The sequence below is a fragment of the Mus pahari genome, chromosome 9 (assembly GCF_900095145.1).
Source record: "Mus pahari chromosome 9, PAHARI_EIJ_v1.1, whole genome shotgun sequence".
Taxonomy (NCBI): domain Eukaryota; kingdom Metazoa; phylum Chordata; class Mammalia; order Rodentia; family Muridae; genus Mus; species Mus pahari.
The window spans coordinates 49,178,708-49,184,254 of record NC_034598.1 but is presented as its reverse complement, the minus strand read 5'-3'; the positions used below and the strand labels follow the sequence as shown (position 1 = coordinate 49,184,254).

The window sequence follows — 5,547 nt, the reverse complement described above, 5'->3', positions numbered from 1 at the left end:
TCTTTTTTTGGTTTTTCGAGACAGAGTTTCTCTGTGTAGCCCTGGCTGTCCTGGAACTCACTCTGTAGACCAGGCTGGCCTCAAACTCAGAAATCCACCTGTCACTGCCTCCTGAGTGCTGGGATTAAATGCATGTGCCACTATGCCCAGCTTCCCTATACTTTTCTGAGTTGTCCTATATACAAGCACATGTTTTTAATGTTGTCTGTCTTCTGTGCTGTTCCTGTAAGTTTGCTATTCAGATATATTAAACAAACAAACAAAAATCAAATTGACCAAGTAGCTTCCACTTCAGTCCTTGTCTCCAGCTTCCTCCTGCCTTGAGTCCCTGCCCCAATTCATCTCAGGGATAGACTTACCTGAAAGTGTAAGCTGAAATAAACCCTCTCCTTCTCAGGTTGCTTTTGGTCATGGTGTTTTATCACAGCAGAAGAACCCCTAAGACAATCAAAGACTGGATAAGTTACAAAGAAGGAAGTTTATTTTGGTTCACAGTTCCAACCCAAGGTCAAAAGGTAGCATTGCTGATGGCCTCAGAGTCCTGAGGTAGTGCTATGCATGACAAAGCAAGAGACTAACCAAACTGGTTTTAGTAGCAGACCCACTTTCCAGGTAGCCCATTCAATTATTAATCCACTCACCCATTAGTCACTGGATGGACCAACCCATTCAGGAGAGCAAGAGACCTAGTCACCAAGAAGAGGTTCTCTTGTCTGACCTTGTAATGTTTCATAAGGGGAAATCCAACATGAGGCTCAGGGTGGGACAACCCATAGACGTTTCCAGCTCAAACCTCATTAACTTTATTACCCTCGAGGCCAGACCTGCCCCCACTAGAACCAAGCTCAAAAAAAGTATTACTTTGTGTCAATAATATTTTCCTAAAGCCATTGATCCTGATCAATACACGTGGTTCAGAGTCCCAGGACTGGCCTCGCCTGGATGAAAGACTGGTTCCTGATTAATCACCTCAGGTTAAAAGCAGGTGGAATCTCCAGAATGACATTATCTACCACTTAGACTGTGTGGTAAGAGAATTTCCCAGAAAGGCAGACAGGAATGCAAATGGTGTTTCCAGCCCACAGTGTAAAGCATGGGGCTCCCATGGTGCCTGTTACAGCACCAAAACAATCAATGAAAACATATATGACAATCATCTTTTCTTTCACTTGAAAATAGAAAAAAATTTCTATGAATCTGCCAGAGGGCCTGATGTCTTGTGTCTTTTCTCTCTGCTGTTCCATGGTCTAAGATGGCAGCAGCCAGCCAGAATGAGAAGATGGAGGAAAGGTTTCTGCTCCCTTAGGGCATGACACGGTTTGCACAACTCACCTGTACTCACATGCACTGGCCAGACCTCAGTCACACCTTGAGAAAGGCTAAAGCTGGTCTGCCTTCTAGACAGCCACATTCTCAACTAGAAGTTGTGTTATTACACGGAAGGGCGTGGCAGTCTCTACCCCAGAGAGGATGCCATCCATGCCTTTGGGTGTGTGGTCAGGAAAAGAATCTTCCTTCACAGGTAAATCCTTGCTGGTTCTTTGCTTTTGGTTTTTAGTAGTCTTGTCGAGGTATAATTTTGTACCATTAAATTCTCTGAATTTGATGCAAACGTTTAGTTTGATGATTTGAATTAAATGTATGCAACTGTATAACTATCTCAATCTAGTTCTATGTCAGGGATCATACGCTGCTAGAAATTTCATTTAAACAAATCATGCTATAGGTAGCCCATCACGCTATAGGTAGCCCTTTATGGCTAGCTTTTTACTTAGTATCTGGGGATTTATTCATGTTATTTCATAGGTTTTTCAATGGTTATCTTCTCTTAGTTGCTGAACTATCTCCCATGGCATGGCAATACCACTTTGCATTTGCCTATTTACCAGGCGTGAATATCCACTTGTTTCTAGCTTAAAGCTCCTGTATGTGATGTTACTAAAAGCATGATACCAGCTTTGATCCTGCTGGAGTAGTGCACAGTTGTAAGCTGAGAACTTGGGAAGTGGACCTTAGCTACATTGCAAGTTTAAGGCTAGCCTGGGCTATGTTAGAGCATATATATATATATTATATCGTGTGTGTGTGTGTGCTATCTCTGTGTGAACTCAGCTTTCATTTCTCTAAAGTAGGTACCCAAGGTCATGGACTGTCCCTAACTTCTTAAGAAATTTTCAAGTTGAATTTTACATTTCCCACCAGCAACATATGCTGGCTCTACCTTCTCTACATCCTCATCAGCGCTGGGCATAGTTAATCTCTCGGATTACAGTCACCCCAATAAGAGTGTTGTGACATCCTCTGATGGTTTTAATTTGCATTTCCCTACTAATAAACAATGCTGAATACATAGCAAGCTGTGAAATCCCATTGAAGCACTGCTTTGGTAAAATTATTTTGTGTCGTATTTTCATTTCTATTCAGTTCATTTCCTAATTTTGTGTGTGTGTGTGTGTGTGTGTGTGTCTGTGACGTGTCTGTGTGTGTGTACATGTCTATGTGTGTGTGCCTGTATGTGCGTCTATGACTCTGTGTGTGTGTGTGTGTGTGTGTGTGTGTGTCTGTGTGTCTAGGTGTGTATGCACTGTACATAGGTGTACTGGCAATTTGCCTTCTAAAGCAATCCACCTCTAGCTTCTGTGACCAGTAACCCATATCCGAGGTGTTCCAGTGAAGGCTCTAGATGACCTGCTGAAAATATTCTCCATGTCAAAAATTAGAAGCCATTCCATACTCAGTCGTTCATCTGACTTACATGGCAACATCTGACAGGAGCCAGCAGCCTGCCTAGGGCTGGGGACCTGTGTTAAATATGCCATAGCTCTCAAACTGGAGAAGCATCTGATATCAGGGAAGGGCATGGTTGAATGAGCAGTGGTAAGTACCATGGGACAAAGTGAACAGGCCGCACAGGGGCACAGCAGGGACAGCTGGGACGGGTAGTCTAGACTGGGGGATCAAAGGACTCTTGGAAGAATCAGTCTGGGCTAAGACTGAGGGGGAGTCAGAACTGACCAGAGAGCTAGCAGGCGTGTGCCACATATGAATGATGGTGAAGTGGGTTCGGCTTGACCCCTCACCTATGTTCCTCCTTCCCTTTGCTTCCTCACCTCCCCCATCTATGGGATTTGCTGTGACCTAGAAACAATGGCTCTTTATTGGTTTGTTTTCTGTAGCCCAAGCTGGCCTTAGTAACTACTTAACTGAGTAACTATGTAACCATGTAACTGAGGAAGCTCCTGCCCAAACTCTGGATTACAGGCCTGCTCCACCATCCCTGGCTCATTTCCAGATTTGTTTGAGCCAGATGAATTTAGACAGTTGGGCATGTTCTAACACCAGTAACACCAGACCTGACGACAGAGGAAAGCCCTGAAATTCCTGGCAGCTTCCACATGTAACTCGTTAAACCAGCTGTCTGGGTTTCTCTAGATAAGCATCATACATCTCATGGGACTGAATGTAGAATCCTAACTTCTAGTCCCTGGTCAAACTACTGAGTAAATAAGGCAAATCCTGTCTCTGTTTCACATCTTTGTTAGTAGTGGCAGAAGTGACAAGGAGGGGGACACCAGCCTGCAACTGTGTCTGTCCTCTAGTGTGATAAAAGGAATCTTTTGTTTTTGTTTTTGTTTTTGTTTTTGTTTTTGTTTTTCGAGACAGGGTTTCTCTGTGTAGCCCTGGCTGTCCTGGAACTCACTCTGTAGACCAGGCTGGCCTTGAACTCAGAAATCCGCCTCTGCCTCCCGAGTGCTGGGATTAAAGGCGAGCACCACCACGCCCGGCTGAATCTTTTTTTTTTTTTTTTAATTCAAAACCCAAGTGGAAGTGATTCTTGAATGGGAGATACCACAGAGAGCAAGCTCAGATCGTCACTAAGATGAATGAGACTTTATAAAATGTGCGAGGGGAGACCACACTGGCCCCCAAACTCACTAAACAGTTGAGAGTGGCCTTGATAATGAGTGTTGTTTCTGGCCTCTGTGTCCCAGGTACTGGACTCACAGGCATGGGCTACCATGCTTTGCTCTTGGGCAGAGTTTAGGAATAGAGCTGGAGTCTTTTATTTTTAAGGAAATATGAACATATTTATTAGGATGCTCACTCAATAATGAACATGTTATCACTTTCTTCGTGTGAGGGAGAATGCACCTGACCCATGCGGTGGGAAGAACGGGATAAGGGCTCCCAATACAGGCATCAAACGGCTCTACAAGACATCCCTATTTACCAAGGAGAGGATGTTTCCTGCTAGCATTGTCTCTGCTATAAGTTCCAGCCAAATAGTCACGATCTCCACAGAATCCCTTTGAACTGATACTGCCTCAGATACGGGAGAATATCAGGCTGCATACATCAAAAACACACAGGACATTTATAAATGGCACCCAGACATAGGCCCAACATCAAGTTTCTTCAAATGATAAGGGTGGGAGAGACTGCTACCCAAAGAAAGTTCCTCAATGGCAGTAACATTTATGGATATCTTATATCAAAGGCACAAGGGACCAGGGTTGCTGTCATCCTACCCTGTGCAGTGGAATAAGTTTGCAGATGAATGTATACACTGTCCCTGGCTTAAGTTAATCCTGGTTCTTCCTGTTGTTAAATGGTGACATTCTGCCTTTCACCTATCCTAGCTATCATTTCAAATTTTTTTTAAGACTAAAAAATAGTAGAAGAGAATGAGGAGATGGTGAAAAACAACCCGGTTAAGCAAAAACTAAAAGTCGGGCGTGGTGGTGCACACCTTTAATCCCAGCACTCGGGAGGCAGAGGCAGGCAGATTTCTGAGTTCGAGGCCAGCCTGGTCTACAAAGTGAGTTCCAGGACATCCAGGGCTATACAGAGAAACCCTGTCTCAAAAAACCAAAAAAAAAAAAAAGACAAAACTAAAAATACAAAACGCAGATGATAATATGATAGTAACTGGCTGAAAGTTGTGCATGCTAACAGACAATAGGATACACAAACAGGGCAGGAGTAGACAGGAAGGGGCAGAGGCCACAGCCTACACCAAGAGCCTTTCCATAGACTGCTGAATGGACTGGATCTGCTGCTTTAGTTGAGAGCCTTCCTTGATGGTAACAGAACAGGCGAGGACTGGCCTGGAGACTGGCAGCGCCCACTGTCATCACAATGAACTCAGAGATGCCTCTGTTGAGGGTTTTGGTGGCTTCATTGGCTCCTTTCCAAAGCTGCTTGTAGTTACATGACTGCTGAACAAGGTCCAGCAGCTTCTTGGTGAGATGGGCATCTGCGAGGGGATAGGCCTTCGGATTCACATCAGCCTCCATCATGGCTGCGGTGCGCCAGCTTCGCCGCTACGCAGTCCACATCAAGACAGACTGAAACGCCGCGCCGAGTTGGAGTCTTGGCATCTCTTGTATCTCTCTCAGGCTTACGCTATCCTCTCTCGTAGATCTCTTTCATCCATGTGGCCAAAGAAAGCATTCTGAACATCCAATAATCCACTCACAAGTACTGAAGCAAAGCAGACCTGTCTCTAGACAGCAAGGGGCACTTACTGACTGTTGTATGTCCCCC

At 44.6% G+C, this 5,547-nt stretch overlaps 1 pseudogene; it reads right to left on the bottom strand.

The window, feature by feature from the left end:
* Positions 1–5,011: 5,011 nt before the first annotated feature.
* On the bottom strand, positions 5,012–5,300 carry LOC110326055 (annotated as a pseudogene).
* Positions 5,301–5,547: the final 247 nt, after the last annotated feature.